General features: G+C 41.0%; 1 protein-coding gene across 5 annotated transcripts in view; it reads left to right on the top strand.

Moving 5' to 3' along the window:
• Positions 1 to 13144, top strand: part of LOC100341393 (putative ankyrin repeat domain-containing protein 19) — a 193149-nt gene that overhangs the window by 163794 nt on the left and 16211 nt on the right. The gene's annotated exons all lie outside the window — the stretch shown is intronic.

Genomic DNA, 13144 nt, shown 5'->3' with positions numbered 1-13144 from the left:
GGAGACTTAGAAGAAGATCCTGGCTCCTGGCTTTGGCCTGACCCAACCCCAACCATTGTGGCCATTTGGGAAATGAGCCAGCAGATGGAAGACTTCTCTCTGTGTCCCTCCCTCTCTGTCTCTGTAACTCTGTTTTTCAAATAAATAAATAAATCTTGGGGTTAGCATTCTGACATGGTGGGTACAGCTCCCACCTGCGATGCCAGCATCCCATGTGGACACCAGTTCATGTCCCAGCTGTTTTCTCTTCTAATCTGCCTCCCTGCTAGTGGCCTGGGAAAAGGGTGGGAGATGGTCCAGGTGCTTGGGTCCCTGACACCCGTGTGGAAGACCCAGATGAAGCTATTGGCTCCTGGCTTCAGCCTAGCTCAGAGCTGACTGTTTTGGTTATCTGGAGGAGTGAACCAGCAGATGGATGATCTCTCTATCTCTCTGTCCCTTCTCTCCTGAAACTGTTTCAAAATAAATAAATCTTTAAAAAATTTGATCTGCAGATGTCACATAGAAATCCATTAAAGGATTATTTACATTTTGGCAAAAAATTAAAACTAGTGTTACATTGCCAACTTTCTTCTTAAGAGGTGACTTCAAAAGCTGGTCTCAGTGTAATCTTGACTAAACAATATACAGTTGTCAGTCAAACAGTCACCTAGCTGTAGCTGTGAAAATGAATTCTGTAGAGATTAATAGTCACAGTTAATTTTTTTAACTTTTATATAATGAATATAAATTTCCAAAGTACAGCTTATGGATTACAATGGCTTCCCCCCATAACATCCTTCCCACCCGCACCCCCCCCTTCCCACTCCCTCTCCCCTTCCATTCACATCAAGATTCATTTTCGATTTTCTTTATATGCAGAAGATCAGTTTAGCATACATTAAGTAAAGATTTCAACAGTTTGCTCCCACACAGAAACATAAAGTGAAAAATACTGTTTGAGTACTAGGTATAGCATTAAATCTCAATGTACAGCACACTAAGGACAGAGATCCTACATGAGGAGTAAGTGCACAGTGACTCCTGTTGTTGACTTAACAAATTGACACTCTTGTTTATGGCATCAGTAATCACCCTAGGCTCTTGTCATGAGTTGCCAAGGCTATGGAAGCCCCCTGAGTTCACCGACTCTGATCGTATTTAGACAAGGCCATGGTCAAAGTGGAAGTTCTCTCCTCCCTTCAGAGAAAGGTACCTCCTTCTTTGATGACCCATTCTTTTCACTGGGATCTCACTTGCGGAGATCTTTCATTTAGGTTTTTTTTTTTCCCCAGAGTGTCTTGGCTTTCCTTGCCTGAAATACTCTCATGGGCTTTTCAGCTGGATCCGCATGCCTTAAGGGCTGATTCTGAGCCAGAGTGTTGTTTAGGACATCTGCCATTTTAAGTATCTTCAATAATGTGCTTGGCAGAATTATTCTTAGGTGTTTAAATCCAATTGAAAACTGATCCCTGTTAAATATATGAGTGGGAATAAGAGAGGGAGATGACAGTTTGGCACATGTTCCTTCAGACTTACCCATAAGGGTAAAGCTAAAAACTTTCCATGGGACTCTAAATCCTATTGAGTTGGCAGGTACCAATGGCATCTTGTTAGTGTGATCAGTTTAAGTTCATAACTGATCATAGAGATAGAATTAAGTGTCAAATAGATCAATAAATAAGACCAAGAGTCTGCTAATAATAATTCATAGAATTGAAAAGAATGATACAACATGGGAAACAGGCCACACAGCAGACTCATAGAATGACAAATGCTCTAAACAGCACTCTGGTCTCAGAATCAGCCTTAAAGGCATTCACATCTGGATAAAAAGCCCATAAGAATATTTCAGGCATGAAAAGCCAAGACACTGTGGCAAAAAATGACTTAAATGAAAGATTTCTGTGAGTGAGATCATGGTGGAAAGAAAGGGCCATCAAAGAAGGAGGTACCTTTCCCTGAATGGAGGAGAGAGCTTCCACATTGATTGCAGTCTTGTCTAAATAAGGTTGGAGTTTTTGAACTCAAGAGGTCCCCATAACTTTGGAAGCTCATGACAAGAGCCGCGGGTGATTACTGACTTCATAAATAAGAGTGTCAATTGTTAAATCAACAACAGGAGACACTGTGCACTTTCTCCCTTTGTAGGATCTCTGTCCTTAATGTGTTGTACTATGAGAATTAATGGCAAAACTAATCTTCAAGCAGTACTTTATACTTTGTATGTCTGTGTGGGTGCAAACTGTTGAAATCTTTACTCAGTATAGAGTTGATCTTCTGTATTAAAGATAATTAAAAATTAATCTGGTATGGGACAGGGAGTAGGAGGTGGGTTGGATTGGGGGTGGGTATGGGAGGAATAACTGCTATAATCCAAAAGTTATACTTATGAAATTTATATTTATTAAATAAAAGCCTTCTATAAAAAATGTGGTTGGGCCTTGTCCTATCAGTTGAAAGGCAATGAGAAAGCATAAATCATTATGCTAAAAGAGAAGAATTTCTGTCTCAACACAGCAGTTTCCATTCTACCTGAGTTTCCAGCCTGCCAGGCTGCCCTGCAGATCCCCACTTTGCAGGCCCCACATCACAGGCATCAGTCCTTTAAAAATGCATTTATAGGCCAGCGCCACGGCTCACTAGGCTAATCTTCTGACTTGCGGCGCTGGCACACCAGGTTCTAGTCCCGGTCAAGGCGCCGGATTCTGTCCCGGTTGCCCCTCTTCCAGGCCAGCTCTCTGCTGTGGCCCAGGATTGCAGTGGAGGATGGCCCAAGTGCTTGGGCCCTGCACCCCATGGGAGACCAGGAGAAGCACATGGCTCCTGCCATCGGATCAGCGTGGTGCGCCAGCCGCAGTGTGCCAACCACGGCGGCCATTGGAAGGTGAACCAATGGCAAAGGAAGACCTTTCTCTCTGTCTCTCTCTCTCACTGTCCAGTCTGCCTGTCAAAAAATGCATTTATATTATATATCACATATATCTGTTCTACTGCCTCTGTTTCTATGGAAAAATCTGATACACTGGACAAATAACATTGCACCATGAGACTATCAAGAACAGAATGAAGGATAGGATCAACCTAGGAAAAGAAATTGATTGCTCCATTTTTGAAATTTTTTTAGGTGGGATTTTTTTATTTAGTAAATATAAATTTCCAAAGTACAGTTTATGGATTACAATGCCCCCCCCCATAATTTCCCTCCCACTCGCACCCCTCCCATCTCCCATGCCCTCTCCCATTCCATTCACATCATGATTCATTTTCAATTTTCTATATATACAGAAAATCGATTTAGTATATATTAAGTAAGGATTTCATCAGTTTGCACCCACACAGAAACACAAAGTGTAAAATACTGTTTCAGTACTAGTTATAGCATTACTTCACATTGGACAACACACTAAGGACAGATCCCACATGAGAAGTAAGTACACAGTGACTCCTCTTATTGACTTAACAATTTGACACTCTTGTTTATTGCATCAGTAATCTCCCTAGGCTCTAATCATGAGTTGCCAAGGCTATGGAAGCCTTTTGAGTTCGTTGACTTCGATCTTATTTTGACAGGGTCATAGTCAAAGTGGAAGTTCTCTCCTCCCTTCAGAGAAAGGTACCTCCTTCTTTGATGGCCCTGTTTTTTCCACTGTGATCTCACTCAGAGATCTTTCATTTAGGTTTTTTTTCCAGAGTGTCTTGGCTTTCCATGCCTAAAATACTCTCATGGGCTCCTCAGCCATATCAGAATGCCTTAAGGGCTGATTCTGAGGCCAGAGTGCTATTTAGGACATCTGTCATTCTATGAGTCTACTGTGTATCCCGCTTCCCATGGTGGATCGTTCTCTCCCTTTTTGATTCTATCAGTTAGTATTAGCAGACACTAGTCTTGTTTGTGTGATCCCTTTGACTCTTAGACCTATCAGTGTGATCAACTGTGAACAGAAATTGATCACTGGGACTAGTGAGATGGCATTGGTACATGCCACCTTTATGGGATTGTGTTGGGATCCCCTGGCATGATTCTAACTCCACCATTTGGGGCAAGTCCGATGGAGCATGTCCCAAATTGTACATCTCCTCCCTCTCTTATTCCCACTCTTATATATAACAGGGATCACTTTTCAGTTAAAATTTAAACACCTAAGAATAATTGTGTGTTAATTACAGAGAGTTCAACCAATAGTACTAGAACAAAACTAGAGAAAATACTTAATGAAAGATATCTGTGAGTGAGATCCCAGTGGAAAGAACGGGGCCATCAATGAAGGAAGTACCTTTCTCTGAAGGGAGGAGAGAACTTCCACTTTGACTATGACCCTGTCAGAATAAGATCAAAGTCGGCGAACTCAAAAAGCTTCCATAGCCTTGGCAGCTCATGACTAGAGCCTAGGGAGATTACTGACACCATAAACAAGAGTGCCAAATTGTTAAGTCAACAACAGAGTCACTGTGTACTTACTTCTCATGTGGGATCTGTCCTTAATGTGTTGTCCAATGTGAAGTAATGCTATAACTAGTACTGAAACAGTATTTTACACTTTGTGTTTCTGTGTGGGTGCAAACTGATGAAATCTTTACTTAATATATACTAAATTGATCTTCAGTATATAAAGATAATTGAAAATGAATATTGATTTGAATTGAATGGGAGAGGGCGCGGGAGATGGGAGAGTGTGAGTCGGAGGGAAATTATGGGGGGGAACAATTGTAATATATTAACTGTACTTTGGAAATTTATATTTACTAAATAAAAAAAAGTTTATTCCAAGGTATTTGATTGTTTTTGTGGCTATTGTGAATGGGAATGATCTTAGAAGTTCTTCCTCAGCCATGACATTGCCTGTGTATACAAAGGCTGTTGATTTTTGTGCATTGACTTTATACCCGGCTACTTTGCCAAACTCTTCTATGCATTCCCATACTCTCTTAGTAGAGTTCTTGGGATCCCCTAAATAAAGAATCTTTTCATCTGCAAAGAGGGAGAGTTTGAGTTCTTCCTTCCCAATTTGTGTCCCTTTAATTTCTTTTTCTTGCCTAATAGCTCTGGCTAAAACTTCGAGAACTATATTGAATAGCAGTGGTGAGAGTGGGCATCCCTGTCTGGTACCAGATCTCAGTGGAAATGCTTCCAACTTTTCCCCATTCAATAGGATGCTGGCCGTGGGTTTTTCATAAATTCCTTTGATTGTATTGAGGAATGTTCCTTCCATACCCAGTTTGCTTAGAGTTTTCGTCATGAAAAGGTGTTGTATTTTATCACATGCTTTCTCTGCATCTATTGAGATAATCATATGGTTTTTCTTCTGCAGTCTGTTAATGCGGTGTATCACATTGATTGTTTTGTGAACATTGAACCATCCCTGCATACCAGGAATAAATCCCACTTGGTCTGGGTGGATGATCTTTCTGATGTGTTGTTGCATTTCTCTTCTCCTAGTAGATTTGGGTCTGGTTTGCTGCAGATTTTCTAGATCCTTGAGATGAATTGAAAGCTCATTTATTTGGTGCCTTTCCAATTTCTTGATGTAGGCACCTATTGCTATAAACTTTCCTCTTAACACTGCTTTTGCTGTATCCCATAAGTTTTGGTATGTTGTGCTGTTATCCTCGTTTACTTCCAGAAAATTTTTGATTTCTCTTTTTATTTCCTCTATGACCCATTGTTCATTCAGGAGCATATTGTTCAATCTCCATGTGTTTGCGTATGCTCTAGGGATTCCTGAGTTGCTAATTTCCAACTTTATTCCTTTATGGTCTGAGAAACTGCATAGTATGATTCTAATTCTTTTGAATTTGCTGAGACTTGCTTTATGGCCTAGTATGTGGTCAATCCTAGAGAAGGTTCCATGTACTGCTGAGAAGAATGTAAGCGCTTTATGTGTAGGATGAAAAGTTTTGTAGATATCTGTTAGATACATTTAGGCTATAGTGTTGATTAATCTGCTGTCTCCTTGTTGATCTTCTGTCCTGTTGATCTGTCTATTTCTGAGAGTGGAGTATTGAAGTCCCCCAGTACTACTGTATTGGAGCCTAAGTCTCCCTTCAAGTCCCTTAACAAATCTTTTAGATAAACCGGTGCCCTGTAGTTAGGTGCATATACATTGATAATCATTATATCTTCCTTTTGAATTGATCCCTTAATCATTATATAGTGCCCCCTTTGTCTCTCTTAACAGTTTTTGTGTTAAAGTTTATGTTGTCCGATATTAAGATGGCTACACCCGCTCTTTTTTCATTTCTGTTGGCATGGTATATCTTTTTCCAGCCTTTCAATTTCAGTCTGTAAGCATCTTTGTTGGACGGATGTGTTTCTTGTAAGCAGCAAATAGATGGGTTTTGTTCCTTAACCCAATCAGCCAGTCTGTGTCTTTTAACTGGACAGTTCAGGCCATTAACGTTCAATGTGACTATTGATAAGTAGTAACTTTGCCCTGCCACTTGCCAAAGTTATTTTATAATATATGCTTTGAATTCCCTGTGATCTTTTGCTGTGAGGTTTCTTTCCTTTACCTTCTTTCATATTGATGACCGTGTTTCTGTGTTTCTGTGTGTAACACATCTTTGTTTTTTTAATTTTTTTTGACAGGCAGAATGGATAGAGAAAGAGACAGAGAGAAAGGTCTTCCTTTTGCCATTGGTTCACCCTCCAATGGCTGCCGTGGCCGGCGCACTGTGGCCAGTGCATCGTGCTTATCTGAAGCCAGGAGCAATGTACTTCTCCTGTTCTCCCATGCGGGTGCAGGGCCCAAGGACCTGGGTCATCCTCCACTGCACTCCTGGGCCATAGCAGAGAGCTGGCCTGGAAGAGGGGCAACCGGGACAGAATCTGGCACCCCGACTAGGACTAGAACCCAGTGTGCCAGTGCTGCAAGGCGGAGGATTAGCCTATTGAGCCATGGCACTGGCCATGTGTAACACATCTTTTACAGGGCTGGAGAAGTGACGACAAATTCTTTCAATTTCTGTTTGCTACGAAAGGTCTTAATTTCACCTTCATTCACAAATGAGAGCTGTGCAGGATATAATATTCTGGGCTGGCTGTTTTTCTCTATTAGTACCTGGGCTATGTCTCGCCAATCCCTTCCAGCTTGTAGGGTTTCTGATGAGAAGTCTGCTGTGAGTCTCATTGGAGATCATCTGAGAGTAATCTGGCATTTCTCCCTTGCACATTTTAGGATCTTTTCTTTATGTTTCACTGTGGTGAGTTTGATAACAACGTGTCGTGGTGAGGATCTCTTTTGGTTATGTTTACTAGGGGTTCTGTGAGCTTCCTGTACTAGGATGTCTCTGTCCTTCTCCAAACCTGGAAAGTTCTCTGCTAGTATCTCACTAAAAAGGCCTTCTGATCCTTTCTCTCTCTCCATTCCTTCAGGAACTCCTAGAACCTGAATGTTGGGTTTTTTAAATAGTATCCTGTAGATTCCCGACAATATTTTTTAGATTTCTAATTTCCTCTTCTTTTCTTCGGTTTGACTGTATCCTTTCCTGTTCTCTGTCTTCTAAGTCCAATATTCTCTATTCTGTTTCCCTGACTCTATTTTTAAGGCTCCCTAATGTGTTTGTCATTTGATCTATTGAGTTCAATTCATTTTGATTTCTCTTCACTATCACACTTTCCTGTTCTACTAGTTTCTGTGTTTCATTTTGATTCCTCCTTAAGATTTCATTTTCTCAAAGGAGATTGTCTATCCTGTCCAGTAAGGTATTCTGTACCTCAAGCATTTGTTTTTGAAAATTCCTAATTGTTCTTATAAATTTTTTGAAATCTGTATCTTGCATTTCTTCCATCTCACCATTTTCATAATCTGGCTTGGGGTGTTTTGTTCATTTGGGGGCATCATAATGTCTTCCTTGTTCTTGTTTCCTCAATTTTTGCATTTGTTGCTTGTATTGTGGAGATATCTTTGGATTCTAGGAAATAACACAAATGTAGGCATCAAGAACAAGTAGTGTAGACTCATAAGAATCATAGATTCTTAGACCAGAAACAAGTACTGGAAATCATGTAGGTCTCTGTTCACACAAGTTTTAGAATGCAGAAAACCCTTTCAAAAGGCCCTAAGCTGTTAGGAGCAGAGGGAGAGCCACCAGCATGCCAGAGACAAATTCTCGTCTCTCTTTTACCCACAGTTTCTCTCTGTACTTTAGATCCTTATTTTTCAAAGGAATGAATGCCATTCTAAAAATCAGTGTTACTACTTAGGTTGTTTAAAAATAAAAAATACAATGGTTTTTCCACCCTGGTGCTCTCTCAGAGAGGGTTCCTGTCCCCAGGATGCTGGTCACTGTGTGGGAGGACCATGAGCATCCTAAGGGGTGGTGGCCAGTCAGTCTGCTATTCACCACATCGGCTCTGTACTCAGTGCTTTGCCTGTGCTTTCTCATTTAATCTTTACCCAGGACTCTTGGAGGCACATGCTTTTATTTTCAACTTCATCTACCCGGATTAATCAAGGCTTAGGGAAGTTTGGGAGTGTGCCAAGTCCATGCCACTACCAAGCAGGAGGGTATTATATGAAGATATTCAGTCTTGCTGCAGGAACCACAGAGATTTGGGGGTTTCGTAGCACTACAGATTGCTAAATTCTCATCTTCCAACTTACTATCAGGAGGCCCCTTGCCCATCCAGGATAAATGATGCTGAATGCATGACTTGATTCTCTAGGGATATTACAGTCACATGATTCATAACAAACTGGCCCAGCATTGTGTGCTGATGCAGCTGAAATGAGTGTGTGTCTTGTGATTCTGCAGATAGACAACACCTTTGTGGGCTCATACTGTGAATACAGGACCACCCACCAGGAGAATCCTGTAAGACCTGGATACAATCAAAACATCTGGGCTTTGCAAATCCCCAAGGAAATGGCATGAGCCAAACACCTTTAAAAGGCCACTACCTTTAGTTCTCTTTGTTAACCTGTATAATGAATTTGAACAGAAAGTGCCTAGAGGATGTGAGGAAGTGGACTTTTCTCCACCATGGTTACCACAGAGCACACTGATGTCCCTGCAATAACAGACAAGGAGAGTTGGGCAGAGTGCTCTTGCTCGTTCATAGGAAACACAACTGCAGTGGTAAAAAAACACTTCTGTAGACCCACTCATTTGAAAAAGAACACAGAAACTGAAGTCATAAAGTTGGTTCTACCTCCCCTTAGCCATATAACCTTAGGTTTGTCAGTGACCCTAGATGAACTTTGCTGTCTTATATAATGGAGCTGGTTTATTTACTTTTACTGTTATGTGCAACAAGTAAGAATATTTTGGACATGGATGTGAAAATTATCAAATTCTGTACAAATATATCATTAAGTGCACATGGGTATTTAACTGAGGTTGAAGCACATCAGCAGAGAACATTGTTGTCACCCAATCCTCCTGTCTAGGAAGAGGTCACACTAAATGGTAAAACTTGGTGGGATGTCTGGGAGACGTCTGATGATGCACTGTGGAAAACAAAGGCTTGGAGAGACCGAAGAGGATACTCAAACTCACAGAGTCTAATCAAAGCAAAGGGGAACTAGAATTCAATTTTCTGTAATTTCAGCCTCATGCTATTGTAATGCATGGTTTATGGTTTTCTATATTTTAAATTTAAATTTTAAATTTCAAAAGCCAATCTTCTTTCAAGATAATCTAAAAGGAAAATTGTCCTGATTGACTCAGAGGTTTCTCATGGCCAGCATCCTTCTGAAAGCATCCCAGGATGATCCAAATGGAAAGACAGTGAACCATTAGGGCGGCTATGAGATGAGGCCATAAGTCATGACAAACAAGTCTTGTCCCTAAGTGACATAAACATAAACCGTGTGACTCTATTCCCTGCTACTCAGAAGTAACAAAGCACCAGCCCTTGGGAAATTTCTAGGAAAAACAGTAGAAATAGTAGGAGACAAGATGAGGCATTTTCTACCCTCAAGTTCATTAAAAACCAAAGGACATTGATGGTCCCTTTAAGGGTATTAATCATCCCTCCTCCCTTCTCAAACACTTATTTTTAACTCTCTCTCACAGACTACTTTTAATAAATAAGACTGTTTAGCAACTGAATAAAGGAAGTAACTAAGTCTATTGGTTGCTCAATAATTTCATGTTTACAAACTCCAAAGGATTCCAACAGAAGATTTTAATACCACACATAAATTCTTTTTTTAAAAGATTTATGTATTTATTTATTTGAGAGGTAAAGTTACAGACAGGGAGAGACAGAGAGAAGTCTTCCATGTACTGATTCACTTTCCAAATGGCCACAATGGCCAGAGCTATGCTGATCTGAAGCCAGGAGCCAGAAGTTTCTTCTGGTCTCCCATGTGGCTGAAGGACCCAAGTACTTGGGCTGTCTTCCACTGCTTTCCCAAGCCCTTAGCAGGGAGCTGGATTGGAAGTGAAACAGTCCACATGCTTAATCTACTATGCCACAGTGCCAGTGCCCACACATAAATTTTTTAAGGTTGAAAGAACCTTAATAGGATCTCTCATCCAATCTCACACCCAAGGAAAATATTCTGTCTGTGATATCCTGCATAGTAAGCAACCTGGCAGCTCCTAGAACTACCTAGGGATAAGGCACTTCTTACTGGGAGTGAGGACTAGAACTCGCAAGCCCACATGGTTTATTTATGGTAACAGTGAAAAATCTGACTCCCCACAACTCCTAGCCATTGGCCCCATTGCTGTGTGTACACAAGGTATCACAAGTAGCTCCCCTCTTGGCATTTATCCATGTCATTTTGGGGGTTACACCCTCTGTCACTCTTCCAATGCATTCTTCCTCCCTCTTTCTTTGCAACTAACATACTACTTAGCAATAGATTCTTTTGTTGTTGTTGTTTAAATATTTATTTATTTATTTGAAAGGCAGCTTTGCAGAGGGAGTCTTCCATCCACTGGTTCACTCTCCAGTTGGCCACAACAGTCGGAGCTGTGCCGATCTGAAGTCAGGTGCCAGGAGACTCTTCCGTGTCTCCCACATGGGTACTAGTGCACAAGGACTTGAGCCATCTTCTACTGATTTCCAAGGCCATAGAAGAGAGGTGGATCGGAAGTGGAGTAACTGGGACTTCAACTGGTGCCTATATGGGGTACTGGCACTGCAGGCGGCGGCTTTACTTCCTACACCACAACGCCGGCCCCATCAATAGATTTTTAACAATTTAATGCCTAACACTTTGGGTATCTTGCTTAGAGACTTGCACAATTAAATTATTTTTCCAAGGGCCAGCGCTGTGGTAGAGTGGGTTAATGCCCTGGCGTGTAGTGCTGGCATCCCATATGGGTGCCTGTTCGAGTCCCAGCTGCTCCTCTTCTGATCCAGCTCTTTGCTATGGCCTGGAAAAGCAGTAGAAGATGGACCAAGTGCTTGGGCCCCTGAACCCATGTGGGAAACCCAGAGGAGGCTCCTGGCTTTGAATTGGTACAGCTCTGGCTCTGAGGCCATCTGGGGAGTGACCCAGCAAATGGAAGACCTCTCTTTCTAACTCTTTCTCTCTCTTTAACTGTCTTTTAAATACATAAATAAAATAAATTTTAAAAAATAAATATTTTCCAGACGACATCCTTTACATATTTTAAAGCATTTAATAGACCTTCTCTTCTCCAGAATTAACAATCCTACATGACTTCTGCGTCACTTTTGATTTTGTTTCAAGAGTTGAAAAAGTCTCCCAAATGTGCCTCAGTTATTCAAATCCCAGTAAAAATATATGACACAGCAGAGGATAACAGTAGAATACAAGGACACTTATCATTTGATCTAACTGTCTTTCAGACATAGCTGCCTGAGATTGCATTCCTTTCCTACTAGGTCACATTTTTTTAAGACTTACTTTATTATTTGAAAACCAGAGTTACACAGAGAGGAGAGGCAGGGAAAGGGAGAAACATCTTTCATCTGCTGGTTCACTACCCAACTGGCTGCAATGGCCAGAAATGTGCTGATCCGAAGCCAGGAACCAGGAGCTTCTTCCAGGTCTTCCATGAGGGTGCAGGGCCCAAGGACTTTGGCCATCATCTACTGCCATCCCAGGCCATAACAGGAAGCTGGAAGGGAAGTGGAGCAGTTGGGTCTCGAACTGGTGCCTATATGGGATGCCAGTGCTTCAGGCCAGGGCATTAACCTGCTGTGCCACAGTGCCGGCCCCACATTTTTTACTATAGTGCATTAAGGTACTGTTTGAAGAAAGAGCTCCTCATTGCTTGAACCTAACCAGATCTAGAGTTTTTCCTGCTTTTTCCATTCACATTGCACGTTACTGAAGCCACTGCTGATTCCTGATTCTCTCAACTTGTTCTTGAGGCACCCCTTCCCTTTCACTCACTGTCTACCCTCGAAGTGTCCTGAGTATCCTGGGAAGGTCTAGAATGGAAGGAAATGATCAGAGGGTAACACACAACCAAAATTTTAAAAATTTGAATAATTTTAGAGAAAAAACCCTAAGTATATCCAGCAAGTATGTGAGCACGATTCTATGCAAAGGACTCCCCCATTATCCACCTCAGAGATTCCAGGAGACATGATGTCACCATTCTCTTCCTCCACAAGAGTCCATGGTCCACTCAGGATGTCCCTTGCCCATTGAAACAAATTCAACGTGACACTAGAGGCATTATCTGATAGATTTATTAAAGTTGAAGCTCCTTATATATGAAAGCCAGTTAGAAGTTCTTTTCATAAATATATATTACTTTTTTAATACCCACTCTTATTCCAGGTAGCCCCATAAGAATTCCAGAGTAGAACCAATATTTTTCTTTCACTGTTTCTTGTCCTCACTGCCTTTATCTATTACTAGATCCTGTTGTGCTATCCTACAGAGTGTCATTAAGACTCCTCATTATCTTCATAGTCAAGGCTCATTTTCCTAAATTAACAAACACCATGTGTCAGGCAATGTGTTTGATATGAGGCTACAATTAATTTTCTTATAACTCCATTTCATCCCAGAAAGTAAAGAAGAAAGAAAAAGATGAGAATAAAAAGGAAGGAAACAAAAATAGTACAAATTAGAAAAAATAACATCAAGGCCATCGCATGGAATCAGGAATGAGAATTAAAATTCATCGCAGGAAGATCTATACAATTCCTGTAGTCAGATCAGAGTTAACTTTAAATTTTTTACAGTGAAGGAAAAAATGTGAGTGGGAGGAAAATTATAGGGGG

Source organism: Oryctolagus cuniculus, chromosome 13 (assembly GCF_964237555.1).
Source record: "Oryctolagus cuniculus chromosome 13, mOryCun1.1, whole genome shotgun sequence".
Lineage (NCBI taxonomy): Eukaryota > Metazoa > Chordata > Mammalia > Lagomorpha > Leporidae > Oryctolagus > Oryctolagus cuniculus.
Note: the sequence above shows the minus strand (reverse complement) of the source record. Positions and strands in the feature narration are given on the sequence as shown.